We start from the raw sequence: 20,054 nt of genomic DNA on the forward strand, positions 1-20,054 counted from the left end.
GAAAACTGGCAGGACAGGTCTTCAGAGAGTTGCATATTCTCAGGAGCTGATTTTATGAGCCCAGTTCTTACATGTCCTCATGTCCACAGAAGCACTAAAATCCTTCATGGTGATGACTGTTTCTTGTGACTAGCAGAAGCTTCACAAGACTAGTAGAAACCTCCTAAAAATAAACACGCTTGATTGTACGCACTCCCACTTTACCAAAATCACATACATACTGTCCTTCTCCCCTGCCTCTTTCGAGCAGTTTCTCAGAGCTCTCTGAGGTGCTCTCTCCCGGGCTGCAGTCCTCATCTTGCCCTAACTAGAACCTGACTCACAACTCTCACATTGTGCAATTTTTTAATTTTTTTTTTTAAGTCAACAGGTTGAGAGTTCTTCTAAGGACTGATGCCAGGGACATGAGGAAATGATCACAGAAGTGAAACATGAGTTCGGACTGGTAGTAACTTCCAGGCTCTTCTTTTGTTAAATTAAAAAGCACAATTTCTATATTATCTAGAATTCCCTGCTGACACCCCCACCAATTGGAAATAGCAAGAAATAAGGAAGAAAGCCAAAGAGATGTCACAGAATCATAAAATCCATGTAAACAGACACACATGTATCTGGTAAGAGTTCCCCTCTCCCTCCCTCAGGTCTGGTCTTCACAATTCCAAAAGGCTTGCCTAAGCCCACTGGTGGAAGAGTACAGGTCTGAGGACCAGAGGGCCTGGACTCTTAACTCTGTACAGCTCTGGGACTTGGTTTTCCTCATCTGCACACTGAAGGAGCCTAGCAGAGGATAGGTAAAGAGGTTTCATCTCGTGCTCAACTCATTGGCAATGGCAGTCCTGAGGTGGGTTCTAAGGCTGAATGTCTCACTCCACAGGGGAAATGCAAGCACCAATGAGCACCAGGTGCCAGAGGCACGGAGGCACCCCTGCTAGAGTCTGGTCATCCCTGCAACAGGTGACCTGACCTCTCCCATCCATAAACTCTCAGATGTTGAAAATGACCTGCAAGAGGCAAGCACACTGGGTTAATAAGCCCAAAGCACGAAGGCAGAAAGATCAATCAGAAAGAGAAGAATTGAAAAGTGGAGCAGTCAAAGGCTCCTCGCGTAGCCGTGGGTTCTATGAGCATCCCTGCAGCACTGCATTCCATACTACGTCTGCAGTGTTCAGCTCCCGAGGCAGTGCCAAAACTCACGTTCATCATCATGGCTCAGGCATCCCATAACCTCGGGTTCCCTTCCTTCCACTTAGGAAGGTAAACAAGCTGCGTACGATGCTTTTGTTACAAGAATCACTCCAAACTCAGGACACATTTTTAGTTCCAGTGCTTTAGTTTGGGGGAGTGTAAGCCCCTCAGCAACATGGGAAACATTCGCTTTTCTCTTTTGGCACACCTCACAGCTTGCTAGGTATCTTAGTTCTCCAATCAGGGATCGAACCCATGTCCCCCTGCAGTGGAAGCCCAGAGCCCTAACCACTGGATAACCAGGGATTCCCAGCATTTATTCAGACTTATTCCACGAGAGCTCTGGACAGCCTGGTTGGCTTTAGTGCCATCTAAACTGAGTTCAATCTTCAAAATGAAAGAACGCTTCAAATCTGACATGGACCTTCATTCAGTCCTTTTCCTGACTTGGAAATGCAGGAGCCCAGCAGAACTGAAGAAAAGACTTCACAGAGATTTTTGTTAACTACAATAATTATAATATTGTCCCCTAATAAATAGTGAGGGGATGGAGCAGCAGTAGCAAGTTCCTAAAAAAGGGAAGATGTCGAAGCTGTTGGAAGCAGAACCCAGGTGTTCCCGTGCAAGCCGGGGGCATGTAACACCAAGAAAATAGAAGAAAAATACTCAAGACATAAAAGTAGGTTCAGGATATTTTATAAAAATAAATCGTGCTCTCTTTTAATTTTGATCCCCGCATCTTTTGGCGACACATAATATACTCCTCGGAGAAGGCAATGGCACCCCACTCCAGTTCTCTTGCCTGGAAAACCCCATGGATGGAGGAGCCTAGTGGGCTATAGTCCATGGGGTCGCAAAGAGTCAGACATGACTGAGTGACTTCACTTTCACTTTTCACTTCCATGCACTGGGGAAGGAAATGGCAAACCACTCCAGTACTCTTGCCTGGAGAATCCCAGGGACAGGGGAGCCTGGTGGGCTGCCGTCTGTGGGGTCGCACAGAGTCGGACATGACTGAAGCGACTCAGCAGCATCAGCAGCAATATACTCCTCATGCCCCGTCACAGCCCGCTTGCCTTCCTTCTCCTTTGAGGTTTCAGGACTTTCTGTGAATCACCAGCAGTCAGCATAGGTACGGAAGAACTGATTCTACCTCAACAGCAGTATTTATCTAAATTTGGGTCTCCACAACCAGCCCTCTGCAGCTCATTCTCCTCACTCTATGCTCAGAAACAGCTTCCCATTGAGCTCACACAGACCTTCTCCTTCTCCACAACCAGGAGGCAGAGGGAGTGGTAAATGGCAACGCTTGCCAGCACGGCGCCACGTGCTGCCTGTTCCCAGTAGCTTTGCAGGGGAATGACGTGCCTTGAAAGCTAGAGTCAGAACACTCAACTACTCTGCTCAATAAGGAAGTATCTTACTGCATAAGAAATACAGGTGGCAGGCAGTCGCTAATTCACACAATGATCGTGTTTTAGAAAACTCAACACATACTATGTATATGTTAATAAGCTGGTTTGTTTAGGGCTTATTGGATTTCTCCCACTCAAAAGAATATAGGGCAGGACTTGCCTGGTGGTACAGTGGTGAAGAAGCGACCTGTCAATGCAGGGGACACAGGTTCCACCCCTGGTCTGGGAAGTTCCCAGATGCCTCTGGGAAACCAAGCCCATGCATCACGATGACTGACCCCTGTGCTGTGACTACCGGAGCCTGTGAGCCCAGAGCCAGGAGAGGCCAGCACAGTGAGAAGCTGCCCAGAGCCAGGAGAGGCCACCACAGTGAGAAGCTGCCCAGAGCCAGGAGAGGCCAGCACAGTGAGAAGCTGCCCAGAGCCAGGAGAGGCCAGCACAGTGAGAAGCTGCCCAGAGCCAGGAGAGGCCAGCACAGTGAGAAGCTTGCGTACCACCGCTAGAAAGCAGCCACCACTCGCTGCAACTCAAGACGGTTGCAGCACAGCAATGAAAAAGAATCAGTGCCGCCACAGAGAAATAGATAGGAACAGAATGTAGGGCAACCTTGTAAAGCTTATTTAATCCATAATAATATTAGCTAACCAGAGCTAACGCTGTGCCCTTTGTAAGGTACAACAACTTTTATCACTAGCTGTTATATCGCCCCCACTTACGGAGCTGGCAAGTGGCAGGGTCAGGATTTGAATCTGTAGGCTCTTTGCAAACCTGCTCCCCTCACTGTTGGTATACAAAGAGGATGTACCACAGACCACACTGGCCTGAAACCTTGGTTCCTACAGAAGGGGAACCAGCTGTGTGGGGAGGAAGGGGCAAGTCAGGAAGCTGTTCCAGTCTCCTGTCCTCAGGGGGACAGAAAGCATTCAACAAGTATCTGAAGAAGCCGTCTCCCTTTGTGTGCCCTTCCTCTCTCCAAGTAACCTCTGGCTTCAGTGGACCTGGAGGACCTCTACTAGAGACCTGCCCAAGCAGCTCAGCCCCTCCCATCACCAAGCTCCCCACTTCACCACCAAGTCCTATCCCATTAAAAAAAAAAAAAGTCACTCAGTCATGTCCGACTTTTTGCAACCCTGTGGACTGTAGCCACCAGGCTCCTCTGTCCGTGGGATTCTCCAGGCAAGAATACTGGCGTGGGTTGCCATTTCCTTCTCCAGGGGATCTTCCCGACCCAGGGATTGAACCAAGGTCTCTCGCATTGCAGGCAAACGCTTTAACCTCTGAGCCACCAGGGAAGCCCCATCCCATTTTTAAAGCCCTACCCTTAATCCTATGGAAGTAACCAAGTGATTTATTCACTCAACTAATGGTTACTATATCAATACTACATACCTCCTGTGCAATGTTAATTCCTGGAAATGCAGCAATAGGTCCCATGGGACCATCCTCTAAACCCTCTGCTTCAGCTCCTCTCTGAAGTACCTAGATAACACTATCTAATGGACATTCCTGAGTTGTCTTACAGATGTGAAAACTCCCACCAAGTGGAAGACACTAACTACTCGATGACCATGAGCACCTAGCTCCTAGACTTACTACTGCCTAAAGCTTGATAATGTTAACTCCTGACATCACCCTGTCACCTCACCATCAGCCATTCAGAGAACTGTGCACAAGCTGATCACCTTAAAAACGCTTTGCTGGAACTCTTCAGGGAGTTTGGGCACAAACCACCCGCCTCCTTGAATGGCCCTGCAATGAACCTTTCTCTGCTCCAAACTCTGATGTTTTGGTTTGTCTGGCTTCACTACGCGTTGGGCACATGAACTTATACTAAACATTTTGTTTAAAAGAAAGGACACTTGGATGCTCCTTTCTGTACTGGAAGGAGTACTGATCACTGAAATTATGGTACATTTATATTATTGAATCCAATGCACCCAGTGGTTATACAGAAAAAATTGCCATCATGGAAAGGGGTGTGTGTGTGTGTGTGTGTGTGTGTGTGCGTGCGTGCGTGCGTGCGTGTGTGTGTGTGTAAGCGCGGTTGCTTAGTCACGTCCAATTCTTTGTGACCCTGTGGACTGCAGCCCGCCAAGCTCTTTCCAACCCAGTCAAGAATACTGAAGTTGGTTGACATTTCCTACACCAGGGGATCTTCCCAACCCAGGGATCAAACCCGTGTTTCTTGCATCTTCTGCACTGGCAGGTGGATTTTTTGCCACTGAGCCACCTGGGAAGCCCATGGAAAGATATCCACACTGCGTTAACTGAAAATAGTCAATAACACAAAAACACAGAGTATGATAGCATTTGGAGTAAAATTATAGCAACACATAGATCTGCCGTAACATCAACAAAAAGCAATCTAGAAGGATACACCAGTGCATCAACAGTAGTTAACAGGGTTGTGGGATGATGAGTGACTATGCTTTTCCATATTTTCTGAACTCTGTGCAATAAGTACATATCTTTTTAAAAAAATACATTTTAAAGGCACATATCTTATAATTAGAAAAACACTTCAAGTTTCTATTTTGGAAGAAAACAAAACAACATTCCTATTCTACCTTATGGGTGGTAAACATTCAAATATTTGCTAAATGAATCACCCAGTGAGTAAATAAGATCTACTTCAGCTATGTAATTGGTAGAAAACAGATAGAATTATTGCTATAACTGAGTCATAAAAGTAGAAAATTCCTACTGTGCTGTATCTTTAAATATGGTTAAGATGGTAAACTTTTTTACCTCAACTTAAAATTTCTTTAACCCTTGTAACATTTTTTTAGTTCAGCTGCTATAAATAAACCTCTGCTTGGTAGACTATGAAGCAAATAAAAGTGAAATGGGGAAAATTAATGGCTCCTAAGGATTGAAGGAGTTGAATTCGAAGCTGTGTATTTGCCTGAACCCGAAATTGGCTCTTGTGCGTCCCTTCATTTCAGATTCTTAAGTTTTTCTCTTTTGAGTTCAGAGAATTCCTTAAAGCTCCAAGGGTTTCACTTCATGTCTCTTCCATAACTGTAAGGACAGGACTCTGTAGGCATGTCAGAAAGGAATTTGGGACAGGGGTTTCTGACGCAGGTTTCAACATTCTAGAATGTGCTGGTTTCAACAGCATCCCATGAAAACTGTCAAGGGTCAGTGTCCTTCCTTCAAGAGCACTGAACACCCACAGCCGCCGGGACCCAAACTGAATCAGCCAAAGACGGGCCATCAACCAACACCTGCCAAGCCAGCACTGGCTTCCCAGTTACAGTGAATCTGGACAAAACCGTCCCCACTGCTGGGAGTCTCTTTCTCACAAGGTCAGTGTTACTTTCAGCACCAAAGGAATGCCGATGAAGCTCTCTGCTCTCACACAGCAGTCGGATTCTTGGAGTCATTCCCTGACACCACTCCCCGCTTATGTATCTTCTAAAAAAAACACCACACTTGATGTATTTTAGTAGGTTGGTGGAGAGGATCTATAAAGTTTAAGTTAAAAGGTAAACTCTGCTTTCTGGCAGTTCAATCGAAAACAAACTCTCCTGGGAGACAGATCATCTAGAGAAGAGTTCGTCAAACTCAGCACCACTGGGGGCCACATAATTCTTCGTGGGGGGTGGGGAGGGCGTCCTTTGAGCTATGGGATGTTTAGCAGCAGCATCCTCAGCCTTAATGTACTACATGCCATGAGCAACCACCCCACCCCCCAACACACACAAGTGGAGATAATCAGAAATGCCTCAGACAACTGCCCTCCCCCTTCTCAGTGGGGCCAGGGTGTCTGGGTTCACACCCAAGCCTGGTTATGGGCTCTTGGGCCAATTCTTTACCTCTCCACGTTTCAATTACCTCATTGTTCAATGGGTATAAAAGCACCTCCTTCACAGGGTTATTTTGAGGATTAAATGAATCAGTTCAGGGAAAGTTCTTAGCACAGAGCCTGGCAAAGGGTACCACCCTCTTCCCAAGAAAGCCACCTGTACTTATCATCTATATCACCATAGTCACGTCCTTCCTCCTCAGAGACACCCCTTCTCCTCAGTCCATCAGGGAGGCATGGAAAAAGGTAAAGATGGGAGGGGGATGCAAGCAAATCATGATCCCTCATTTATAATAACATTTTCATTTTCTGCTCTAATGTGGATGGTAACTGCACCTGTTGAAGGAAAATACTTTTATAAATAAAAACTCCTGAGATCTGAGCCCAGGAAAGCATCCCACCAACTTGGGAAAAAGTAGTCTCGTGTGCATGGAGGCACTTTCCTCAAGCCCTCTTTATTGCTACTAAGGAATGAAGGAGGCAATCAGAACATTCATTTGCACCCACTGAAGCCACAAATACCTGCAGCAGAACAGGGCTGAGAAAGACGAGTTAAACAAGTTCTAGGAGGGAAAATGGTATACGAAAACAAAACCTTGAAATTCAAAATGGAAATGTGTAGGACGATGGGAAGGAAAGTGCTCATTAGATTTAAACCATTTTTAAAAGTCAGTTTCAAGTCTTCTCATCAAAAGGAGAGGTCGGGGGGGGGGGGGAAATCCTGCTTGTTCTACTTCATAACAGCTTATCAATAAGCAGTTAATGAACCACAAAACCCGAAATTTGCCTGATTGATTGTGTCATAGAGATTATGCCGCAGTGAAGAATCTTCCAAGTCCTTTCTAAGAAGCACTCTTCTCCAGCCCAACCCCAGACCCTGCCAAGTGCAATGAAGGAGGCCACAGAGCCAAATATGCTTTGGGAAGGAGAACAGAAATGACCTCGTTTCAACAATTCCAGTGGCCATGACCTCAGAGCTGAGGTGGGCCAGCAGTTTCAAGGGGTTAGCAATGCACTCCTTTCTCACCAAATGAAATCCCATGTGCAACTCCAATGCATAAGACATGGAAACACAACACTACAAATGTTCTTACATATTGATACAACACACATTTACCAAGTGCTTCTTAGTGACCAGGCACCATTCTAGGAGCTAGTAGTACAGTCACTGCCCTCGTGAAGCTCTAGGGGATTTATATCAAACTTAGCAACCCCAAAATTCTACTCAAATTGGGACATGTCACAGCACCTCTGATCCAGTCCAGTCTCTTTAATTTCCTGATAGGAAATCTGAGGACAGATCTAATGAAGGGCATCAGTGGACCAGCAAAAAACACATCGGTTGAGACAACTCAGCAGTCTGGAAGCAGGATGAGCTAATAACTCAGGCGTGGGTCCCACAATTCTGAATCCATAGTGCAATCAATCCACAGACACGCAAACCTACTAAAACATGGCACTTTGAGTAAACGATGGTCTGTCGGCTCTTAACAGGAAGGCAGTAAGTGTCTAAGTGTCTAATACAATGTGAAAGGTTTCCATCACGGCATAGTTACAGTGATGGCATTTCATGGCTTATGATGAGTCAACCCTGGGGGGGCCACAAAGCTGAAGCTCTTGAAGCCACAGGCTATGGCTGCCAAGTGTCCAGGCCCCCTGATGTGCCCACTTCTCACTTCTGAAAAGCAAGCAAGTCCCTCCCCGCATCCCCCACACAACCCACATGCCTAGTCAACTGCTGGCCACTTTCCCTCCCCAAGACACCTCCAACCCATGGCCGTGACAAGCCGGCTATCTCTGAAGATGAGACTAGCTGCAGTGACTCTGCGCAGGGACAAACTTGCACATGCCTCCTGTTCCTAGATTTTCCGGCAGTCAGGATTTCATATAATTCTGTTCTTCAGGATTCCCAAATGCCTGATAAAAGGTAACATTTCAAACCTGTTTTCACCTAACTGAATAAAAAAACTGAAAACAGTAATGTCAGAAAATGGCCTCTGGTTTGGAAAACCCAGAGCTGCAAGCAGATGGCCCTCAGAGGCAGGGAGGGAAGAGACAGAGGCCCATGGGAGCTGCTGACTCTCACAGGGACCCTCCTACAGGGCCGCCCTCAGTCATCTCTCTGTGGCAAGCCTGGGGGCCGCATGAAAGGGCCTGGGGGCACAGCCTTTTCTCAGAGCTGAAGTAAGAGCTGCACTGTTTTCCTACAGCTGAGAAAACACTTTCTCAGTTAATTTCTCCATTCTTCAGCCCCTCAAAGCTTCAGAAAGCCTTCTTTTCAGCACTCCTCTCCTTGAAGTTTCTCTCTCCCTCCCCCGTTCTAGCTTGAAGGGGAAGGAACACATATGTGTGTGCCCGCCCCCCAGGCAAATGTCCACAGTTAACTGTCTGCTACATCTGAAGAGCTGCCCAGACACCCAGTGCATTTTATCAGCAGCCCTCTTCTGAACCAGGGCCTCAGGACAAGGTGACAGGGTTTGTCAGGATGCTTTTGTTCAGGGACAGGCGGTCTCGATGGCATCAGATAGCACAGAACTCTCCGACACGTGCAACTCCCCCCACGACTGTGCCCCCAACCTGAGAAACTTCCTACTTCCTGCTACTGTTCTTAAAATACATCTGCACAAGGAACCAAGGCCACACATGAGGGAGCTCATGAATCATGTTTTCCTATCAAAGTATCACAGAAATGAAAATATTCTCATACAGGCCCTCCTCCCCAACCCCAACCTTCAACCTTCATAGTTTTCACCCATCAGAGCACTGACTGTGCCAGCAAGTAGGGCAGAGGGGAATCTAAGGGAGGTTTTCCCAGGGGTATTCTTTTTAATGAAAGAAGTCACTCATGTTGGGGGTGGTGTTCCCTCTGCTACTTAAAACCACAAAGGTAGAGCTCTTCTATCAGGCCTAGACGTGAAGAACAGTACCTCAGCATCAAAATCAAACACAGGGACCACAGAGCTAGACAGACGCACACACTCAATGAACTATTATTGGGTTTCAAGGTAAACAGGCCCAAGGGGTGGGCAGTTCAGGAAATAGGCCTTAATTACTGTTATTTGTTCAGTCAAACCTAGCATTTCTCAAGCCAACTGGGTGGAGTGGACAGAGAAGAGGGCTCCAGGGAAGAGTCTGGATCTGTCTGGCCCCTCCTTCCTTCCCCCAGGGAAATCCAAGGCCTGGTTCAAAGGGCCCAAGCTTGGGAGTTGGCAGGCTGGGGCCATGCTAGGGCTATGGGATGGAGTCTCTGAAGCGGGGAGCCCCCACCCTCTATGAAGAGAGAGGAATCAGCCAGCACAAGGCCTGAGCACCCACACAAGAAGCTGGGAGGATGCGGGCGGCAATGAAGTCAAAGCCCTTAGCTTACCTCCCTGGACCTTGACTTGGTGGTAGACACGGGAGGGGGAGGCCTGGGGAGCTGCTGGAGTGAGGAGAAAAGCAGGTCTGGTGGGGATGTGATGTGAGCGGAGGGCCACGGACAAGAGCCTGGACCAGGGGATAGTCAAAGAAAGTGCAGGAAGGCCCCCAGATTGGCCCAGAGCAGAACATGACTGGCAAATTCGTAAGTACCTGAGCTCCGTGGTGCCTAGTGCGGGGCAGCAGGGTGGGGATCACTGGAAGCCTCTCAGTTCTCAGAATTAGAACCTGCATTTAATAAGCTCCCCAGGTGATCTGTGGCTCCTTCAAAGTTGTGCCCAAGCTCAAGGAATTCAGGGAGGGCTTCTCTTTCGCAGTGGCAGAGCCTCCTGTTCCGTGGATATGGAACAAGTAAAAGGCAGACGCGGCCGTGTGTTTAAGGAAGACGTTCCACTTCCCTCACAGATAATTCCTCAGTTTCCACTCAGGAGGACTCTCCAGGAATGGCAGATGGGAACACACATCTCCAGGGGGATCAAGCACTGTCTCAGTATGACAAGGGGATTGTGACAGACAAGTATACAGTCCCTGAAAAAGATGCCATTAAATAATTAATACAAGAAAATGCTCATGGACACGTCTCTGGGAAAAGACAGAGAAAACAGACTAAAATATTAACCAGAGCTGTGATTTTAAATCATGTTTGTCTTCTTTACCTTGTCCCAGTTTTTCCAGATTTTCAACATTAGGATGGATTTTAAAAAGAAAAGTATGCAAAATCTTAATAGGTGAAGAATAAAACAGTAGAAATCTTCTGACCCAGAAAAAAAAAGTATAAAGCCCACTTAATTCGCTACCTTCCACATAGGCTTTGCTTTGCTATTTTATGTATAAAATTCATTCTCTTGGGGATAGGTTATAGAACAAGACAACCTTGGCAAAATCAAAAATATCAGAAGGGAAGAAATACCATAAAATGAGTTTCAAGGATCGCTTTATTTACAACGGCCCCAACCTCACTGTTCTCCAGGCCAGAACACTGGAGTGGGTAGCCTTTCCCCCCTCCAGGGGATCTTCCCAACCCAGGGATCAAAGCCAGGTCTCCTGCATTGCAGGCGGATTCTTTATCAACTGAGCTATCAGGGAAGCCCCCTAGCTAATCCCTAGATGTAGCAAATAAATCCTCTATAAGTAAACCTCTCACATGTAAACTAGTCAACCCAGGGTCATATTCTGAATCACCCCTACTATCTGGCTCTTAGGCTCCAGGAAGTAATATTTCTCTGCCCTGACCATCCCAGCGTCACATACCAGACATAGACACCACTCCTCAGCCCCAGAGCCCACTGACATTACCCAAACCAGCCAACCCTAAACGTGCTCACCCTGCCCTGCCTTCCCAAGGAAGCCACAATAAAGACTCCTGCCCATGCCTTTCCCTCACTCCTCCTGTCTCCTGACCCTGCTGCTTCCCCGTGTGGCCCAGGATGGCATGGGGACCCCTATAACAAACTGCCTTTGCAATGGCAGTCATCTCTTGATCTGTGGGCTTCACCACACTCAAATGATAATTAAACCTACATTTTAAAATATTCCCCCCAAATGGCCTCATTTTCTCAATTTTCATTTCTTAATTCCATATATTTTTCCTTAAGCCTTCACCATATGCTGTCAATTATGTATGGACAGATGGCAAACAGAAAGAACACATCATAAATATTAATAAAAAGCTAGGCATTAGAAGATGACATTTAGCTTGCTTTTTCAATAATAAATGCTTGGGATTTTATAGGACATATATATAATAATTATATTCTGCTACATAATCGTATCTAGTTCATATCACTAACTTTCTCATAGTGCTCAGTAAGGAACTCCACGTTCTACAGAGAGTATCTCATCCCAAGGACAAGTTTGAGAGTCAGTATTCTAATCAAATTAAAACTCATCTCACAGAATAAATTCCTGGTACCCTTTGGTTTCCAAAATAACTTGAAGCATTCCAAAGCAGGGGAAAAAAAAAAAAAAAAAACGAAAAGGAGGAGCTACCAGGAACAAACAGAAATCCACTTAACCTTCGATGATAAAATGTGTCCCACTCACCAACTAGACAGCAAGAAGGGCTTGACTGTCAGGCATTTTAGCCAATGTCCAGTTTTCCCAAAGAAGGCAAGGGAGAAACTGGGGAAAACTAGAAAAAATAGGATAAGATAAGCATAAAAAATAAAATTAACATAAGCAACAGCTACTGACAAGTGTGTACAAAAACAATTCATTGGGCACCTATTAAGCAAAACATATTCCTAAGCCGGGCGTGCTGCAGTCCATGGGGTTGCAGAGTCGGATACAACTTAGCGACTAACAACAATACCTCACTAGATTCTTCATATACACTACAGAATTTAATGTTCATCATAACCCTGTTATCATCAACCTCTACTATAGATGGGAAAGTTGATCAAAGAACAAAGGTATACCTAGTAGGTGGAAGAACTGGGATTTCTGCCTCAGTTGGGTGTCATCCATCTCCATCTCTATTTAATATACAAGGTTTAATTATCAGTGTAACATTTTAATCATACCTTCAGAAACTTCCTCCCATTCTATCCTGATAACCATCCTATGTGACAAACATGGAGTGTAACTTTGTTCCCACTACAGGGATGAACGTAAAGCCTTGAACTCATTCTTGTTCTTTCTAATATAGCACTCCACAAGGATGAGAGCAGTGAGCAGCAAAACCCTGAAGGTGCAAGGACCGGAGACTTGTAACACAGGAAAGATAAAGACAGCAGCTTTGCCACCTCAACAGTGCCTTGGAAGCACAGGGTGGGTTTGTGTGCATGTGTGACAAGCACCTACACATACACTGTGTGTCTGCACATATGCAGCTGTACCTAAGAAGAGCAAATAGAACTCCAGCGACAGAACAAAGCCCCAGCCCTACTTCAAAGCATCAAACTTTGCAGCAAGTTCCACAAGTTAAGAATGCAAAGAATTACATGCTATTCTGCCATTAAAACACTGGAAATTAAAGCTGGGAGTGTCTTTAAAAAAAGAAAGAAAGAAACCTGGGAGTGCCTTAAGCAACCAGGGAGATCATTCTACCCAGTTCAGTCACTCACTCATGTCCAACTCTGCGACCCCATAGACTGCAGCACGCCAGGCTTCCCTGTCCATCACCAACTCCCAGAGCTTGCTCAAACTCATATCCATGGAGTCTGTGATGCCATCCAACCATCTCATCCTCTGTTGTCCCCTTCTCCTTCTGCCTCCAATCTTTCTCAGCATCAGGGTCTTTTCTAAGGAGTCAGTTCTTTGCATCAGGTACTCATTATAAATAATAGCTACAAACAATTTCTTAAACATTTCCTCTATATCAAGGCACTATACTAAGCTGTTTTCAAGACAGTTTTTGATTTAACCTTTTGCAGGGAGGGGGTACCAAGGCACGTGGGATCTTAGTTCCCCAAGTAGGAATTGAACCCGTGCTCCCGGCAGTGGCAGTGCGGAGTTCTAACCACGGAACCACCAGGAATCCCGATTCAATATGATGTATCACAATCCTCATTTTATAGATGAGGAAACCTCAGCCTCTGACTGCAAAGCCCATCAGAATTCCAAAAACTGTTTCACATCACCTCATCCCCAGAAGACTTGGAGTACACTGTTTTGAATCCTCTTCCACCTGCCTCCATACAGAGACATAAAATCAAGAGGGCCTCTAAAGCACCTTCATGCACACGAGATCTGAGGCCCATGAGATCCGCATCTTCCTCACCGACCCTCACTCAGCACCATACCAGAGCCTTGTTACACGAAAGTACAGCCACAGTCTCCAGCATCCAAGTACCATTCTGTGGCAGAGGGCACATCACCCCCAACATGAGTGACTTCTTTCATTAAAAAGAATGCCCCCCCTCCCAGGAGAACCCCCCCTTAGATTCTCCTCTGTCTTACTTGCTGGCACAGTCAGTGCTCTGATGGATTAAAAATATGAAGGTGAAGGTTGGGGTTGGGGAGGAGGGCCTGTATGAGAATGTTTTCATTTCTGTGATATTTTGATAGGAAAACATGATTCATGAGCTCCCTCATGTGTGGCCTTGGTTCCTTGTGCAGATGTATTTTAAGAACAGTAGCAGAAGTTTCGTCTCTGTTGGGGATGGGGGGTGCGTTGCACGTGTTGGAGAGTTTTGTGCTATCCAATGCCATCCAGACCTCCTGTCCCTGAACAAAAGCATCCTGACAAACCCTGTCACCTTGTCCTGAGGCCCTGGTTCAGAAGAGGGTAGGGGGGCTGCTGATAAAATGCACTGGGTGTTTGGGCAGCTCTTCAAATGAAGCAGTTAACTGTGGACATTTGCCTGGGGGAAGGGCACACACTTCTTCATTCTGAAAAGCATTTGGCATTGTTTACTTTTCTTGTAAGTTGTGGCAGCAGTAGTAATGAATTTTTTTAAATATAATAGAAAATTGTATTGTGCATTTTCTAGGTGCCAGGTGAGGTCCTAAATTCCTAACATAGAGTCATTTCATCCTCAAATCCTAGTGCTGATATGATTTACCCATTTTCAATGGTATTTTTGCTATCTTTTCACAAATGAGAAAATACTACTGAAATTTTTGGCATGAAAATGTACTATATTAACAATCACAAAAAAAATTTAGACGCTATTCTGACTTTGAATGAGTGACAGAAAAAGTTAAAAAGAATGTTGATTCCAGTTGTTTTTCTTTTTCACAAATGAAAAAAACTGAGGTCAGCAGAAGTGAGGCAACTTTCCTAAGGTCCTGAGAAGTGAACTCAACCAGCCAGGTCCTAACAGTGAAACCTAAACCTTTATGGTACCATCTTTAAGACGGAAGAGGTCCTGTGATGTGAACTCAACCAGCCAGGTCCTAACACTCAAACTCAAACCTTTATGGTACCATCTGTAAGAAGGAGTGGGCATCAGGAGCTCCTGAGATGTGAACTCAACCAGCCAGGTCCTAACACTCAAACCCAAACTTTTATGGCACCATCTGTAATTTGGAGCGGGCACCAAGAGGTGCTGAGATGTGAACTCAACCAGTCAGGTCCTAACACTCAAAGCCAAACCGTTATGGCACCATCAAAGATGGAGCATGCATCAGGAGATGCTGAGTTAGTTACTAAGTTCAATCACTCAGTTATGTCCGACTCTTTGCGATCCCATGGACTATAGCAAGCCAGGCCTCTCTGTCCATCACCAACCCCCAGAGTCCACTCCAATCCATGCCCATTGAGTCGGTAACGTCATCCAACCATCTCATCTTCTGTGATCCCCTTCTGCCACCTTCAATCTTTCCCAGCATCAGGGTCTTTTCCAATGAGTCAGTTTTTCACATCAGGTGGCCAAAGTATCAGAGTTTCAGTTTTAGCATCAATCCTTCCAATGAGTATTCCAGACTGATTTCCTTTAGGATGGAATGGCTGGGTCTCCTTGCATTCCACGGGACTCTCAAGAGTCTCCTCCAACACCACAAGTCAAAAGCATCAATTCTTTGGCACTCAGCCTTCTTCACAGTCCAACTCTCACATCCATACATGACTACTGGAAAAACCATAGCCTTGACTAGACGGACCTTTGTTGGCAAAGTAATGTCTCTGCTTTTAATATGCAGTCTAGGTTGGTCATAACTTTTCTTCCAAGGAGCAAGCATCTTTTAATTCCATGGCTGTAGTCACCACCTGCAGTGATTTTGGAGACCCCCAAAATAAAGTCTGTCACTGTTTCCATTGTTTCCCCATCTATTTGCCATGAAGTGATGAGACCAGATGCCATGATCTTAGTTTTTTGAACAGAGTTTTAAGCCAACTTTTTCACTCTCCTTACACTTTCATCAAGAAGCTCTTTAATTCTTCTTCACTTTCTGTCATAAGGGTGGTGTCATCTGCATATCTGAGGTTATTGATATTTCTCTCGGCAATCTTGATTCCAGCTTGTGCCTCATCCAGCCCAGCATTTCTCATGATGTACTCTGCATAGAAGTTAAATAAGCAGGGTGACAATATACAGCCTTGACGTACGTACTCCTTTTCCTATTTGGAACCAGTCTGTTGTTCCATGTCCAGTTCTAACTGTTGCTTCCTGACTTGCATACAGATTCCTCAGGAGGCAGGTCAGGTGGTCTGGTATTCCCATCTCTCTCAGAATTTTCCACAGTTTGTTGTGATCCACACAGTCAAAGGCTTTGGCATAGTCAAGAAAGCAGAAATACATGTTTTTCTGGAACTCTCTTGCTTTTCCAATGATCCAACGGATGTTGGCAATTTGATCTCTGGTTCCTCTGCCTTTTCTAAAACCAGCTTGAACATCTGAAGTTCACGGCTCACGTACTGTTGAAGCCTGGCTTGGAGAATTTTAAGCATTATTTGCTAGCGTGTGAGATGAGTGCAATTGTGCGGTAGTCTGAGCATTCTTTGCCATTGCCTTTCTTTAGGACTGGAATGAAGCCTTTTCCAGTCCTGTGGCCACTGCTGAGTTTTCCAAATTTGCAGGCATCTAGAGTGCAGCACTTTCACAGCATCATCTTTCAGGATTTGAAATAGCTCTACTGGAATTCCATCACCTCCACTAGCTTTGTTTGTAGTGATGCTTTCTAAGGCCCACTTGACTTCACATTCCAAGATGTCTGGCTCTAGGTGAGTGATCACACCATCATGATTATCTGAGTCATGAAGATCTTTTTTGTACAGTTCTTCTGTGTATTCTTGCCACTGTTTCGTAGCATCTTCTGCTGTTAGGTCCATACCATTCCTGTCCTTTATCGAGCCCATCTTTGCATGAAATGTTCCCTTGGTATCTCTGATTTTCTTGAAGAGGTCTTTAGTCTTTCCCATTCTTGTTTTCCTCTATTTCTTTGCATTGATCACTGAGCAAGGCTTTCTTTCCTCCCCTAGGTATTCTTTGGAACTCTGCATTCAAACGGGTGTATCTTTTCTTTTCTCCTTAGCCTTTAGCTTCTCTTCTTTTCTCAGCTATTTGTAAGGTCTCCTCAGACAACCATTTTGCCTTTTTGCACTGCTTTTTCTTGGGGATGGTCTTGATCACTGCCTCCTATACAATGTCATGAACCTCAGTCCATACTTCTTCAGGTACTCTATCAGATCTAATTCCTTGAATCTATTTGTCACTTCCACTGTATAATCATAAGGGATTTGATTTCAGTCATACCTCAATGGTCTAGTGGTTTTCCCTACTTTCTTCAATTTAAGTCTGAATTTGGCAGCAAATTCATGATCCAAGCCACAGCTCCTGGTCTTGTTTTTGCTGACTGTATAGAGCTTCTCCATCTTTGGCTGCAAAGAATATACTCAATCTGGTTTCAGTGTTGACCATCTGGTGGTGTTTATATGTAGAGTCTTCTCTTGTGCTGTTGGAAGAGGGTGTTTGCTATGACCAGTGTTTTCTCTTAGCGAAACTCTTTGCCCTGCTTCATTCTGTACTCCAAGGCCAAATTTGCCTGTTACTCCATGTATTTCTTGACTTCCTACTTTTGCATTCCAGTCCCCTATAATGAAAAGGGCATCTTTTTTGGGCGTTAGTTCTAGAAGGTCTTGTAGGTCTTCATAGAACCATTCAACTTCAGCTTCTTCAGCATTACTGTTTGGGGCATAGACTTGGATTACTGTGATACTGAATGGTTTGCCTTTGAAACAAATACAGATCATTCTGTCGTTTTTGAGATTGCATCCAAGTACTGCATTTCGGACTCTCTTCTTGACTATGATGGCTACTCCATTTCTTCTAAGGGATTCTTGCCCACAGTAGGAGATATAAAGGTCATCTGAATTAAATTCAACCATTCCAGTCCATTTTAATTCGCTGATTCCTAAAATGTTGATGTTCACTCTTGCTGTCTCCTGTTTGACCACTTCCAATTTACCTTGATTCATGGACCTGACATTCCAGGTTCCTACGAATACTGCTCTTTACAGCATCGGACTTTACTTCCATCACCAGTCACATCCACAACTGGGTGTTGTTTTTGCTTTGGCTCCAACTCTTCATTCTTTCTGGAGTTAGTTCTCCACTGATCTCCAGTATCATATTGGGCACCTACCGACCTGGGGAGTTCATCTTGCAGTGTCCTATCTTTTTGCCTTTTCATACTGTTCATGGAGTTCTCAAGGCAAGAATACTGAAGTGTTTTGCCATTCCCTTCTCCAGTGGACCACATTCTGTCAGACCTCTCCACCATGACCTGTCCATCTTGAGTGGTCCTACATGGCATGGCTCATAGTTTCACTGAGCTAGACAAGGCTGTGGTCCACGTCCTTGAACTCTAACCATCCTTTATCAGTGATCTTTGCTTCTCTTTCCTCATATCTTTCTAATTCTTCCTCGGTATATTGTGGCTTTTCCTGTTTCAAGGACTTGTCCAGATCTAAGGCATCTGTAGTGAAGGGGTTTCATAAAGCGCCACCTTTCTGGTTGACAGCCAGCCAGTTGATGACCCTTGGCTCCTCTACTCCAGTCCCTGCCGTGCCCTTTGCAAGGCGTAATGGCTACTTCTTTAGGACAATACATAGCAGTTAAGAGACTTTCAGTCTCTACAAACTGCATAATAGATTCTCCTGTTGCCATTTTAAACTGCCGTGGCCATGCAGTATCACAAGGAAGATCAGGGGTGTCTTCTTTAAGCTCTGGGGATCAAATCTTTCCCAGTTTTTCAGGACACAGTTCAAAGGAGTGAGGCTAGAATGGTTAGCTCCCATCTTATCTGCTTTGAATACATCAAGGCTGTCCAAATGACTGAAAATCTCAGTAACACTCCAAACAAAAACCAGATCAAGTTCAAGGGAAGTTGTGATGCTCACTGTTCTTGCAGGAGTCCACGTGGTATGAAGCAGCACTGTGGGAAGAGTCCATTAGTAGCCACCATGTCCTGAGTCCACTGGATGGCTTCCTGTCTACAACTAGACGTGCTGAGATGTGAACTCAACCAGCCAGGTCCTAACACTCAAATCCAAACCTTTATGGTACCATCTGTAAGATGGAGAGGGTATCAAGAGGTGCTGAGATGCACTCATGATACAGTGATATTCTACAGAGAGGGATGATTTTTAAAAGTTTCTAGCGATTATTTTGGACTTTAGTTTTAAAAACAGACACTAAGCATGAAATAGAATGAAACTGAATTTGGCACTTGCAGCAAGCCTAAAATCTTAACTACAATCCAAACCTATTATCATTAGCCTTCTTCTTTCAACAATTACTTTAAGTAAAAAAAAATTAAGTTGCCTGCATTCTCAATCAATGATTCTGCACAAAATGCCCATTTCTAAACTGTTCCATGATTCACATTTTTCCTGCTGTTGACATTAGAATACCTCCCACTCTTTCTTAAAAAAAAACAACAAAAAAAACCCCTCTTCCAAATGAATCATACAAGATGCAAAAGATAGAAAACAAAAATTAGATTTAGATTTAAAGCAAATTTCTTAAGTTCAGAAGACCCTCTTTCCCTCAAAATATCACCTCAATACTTCACATAGAAAAAAAAATTGTTTCTAATTTAATTACTAGGGGTCATCTCTTCAGAGACTGCATAAAACAAAATAGTTTTCTGAATAACCTTTGAAGTTATCAAATAACTGAAAAGTGATCAATATAAACAAACAAGAATTTGAACTCGCCACATTAAATATTCATAGTTTAAGTCAACACTAGGCAAGGGCAAAAGTAAACAAAGTTAGAAACTTGCTCCCTAATGAAGGTAGGAATCTCTTGGCTGTTGGAATAATGCAAACAGACTTATTACTCCATATCAAAGCGATAATGATATCTGTAAGTACATGAGACCCAGGTCCTCAGCCTACATTCCTGGCACATAAAAATATTCAACATTAGCTTGTACTAAATGTTCCATCAAATACAAGGTCACTTAACATCTCTGCACCTCCATCACTTCATCTACAAAAAGAGATAATAGTAGTTCCAACACCATCAGTTCAGTTCAGTTACATCTGATTCTTTGTGACCCCATGAATTGCAGCATGCCAGGCCTCCCTGTCCATCACCAACTCCCAGAGTTCACTCAGACTCACACCCATCAAGTCCGTGATGCCATCCAGCCATCTCATCCTCCCCTTCTTCTCCTGCCCCCAATCCCTCCCAGTGTCAGAGTCTTTTCCAATGAGTCAACTCTTCGCATGAGGTGGCCAAAGTCCTGGAGCTGCAGCTTTAGCATCATTCCTTCCAAAGAAATCCCAGGGCTGATCTCCTTCAGAATGGACTGGTTGGATCTCCTTGCAGTCCAAGGGA

The 20,054-nt window shown here is 44.8% G+C and overlaps 1 protein-coding gene across 4 annotated transcripts in view; it reads right to left on the reverse strand.

The window, feature by feature from the left end:
* Positions 1–20,054, reverse strand: part of SERINC5 (serine incorporator 5) — a 109,440-nt gene that overhangs the window by 65,697 nt on the left and 23,689 nt on the right. The window lies entirely within an intron of this gene.

The sequence above is a fragment of the Ovis canadensis genome, chromosome 7, assembly GCF_042477335.2.
Source record: "Ovis canadensis isolate MfBH-ARS-UI-01 breed Bighorn chromosome 7, ARS-UI_OviCan_v2, whole genome shotgun sequence".
Lineage (NCBI taxonomy): Eukaryota > Metazoa > Chordata > Mammalia > Artiodactyla > Bovidae > Ovis > Ovis canadensis.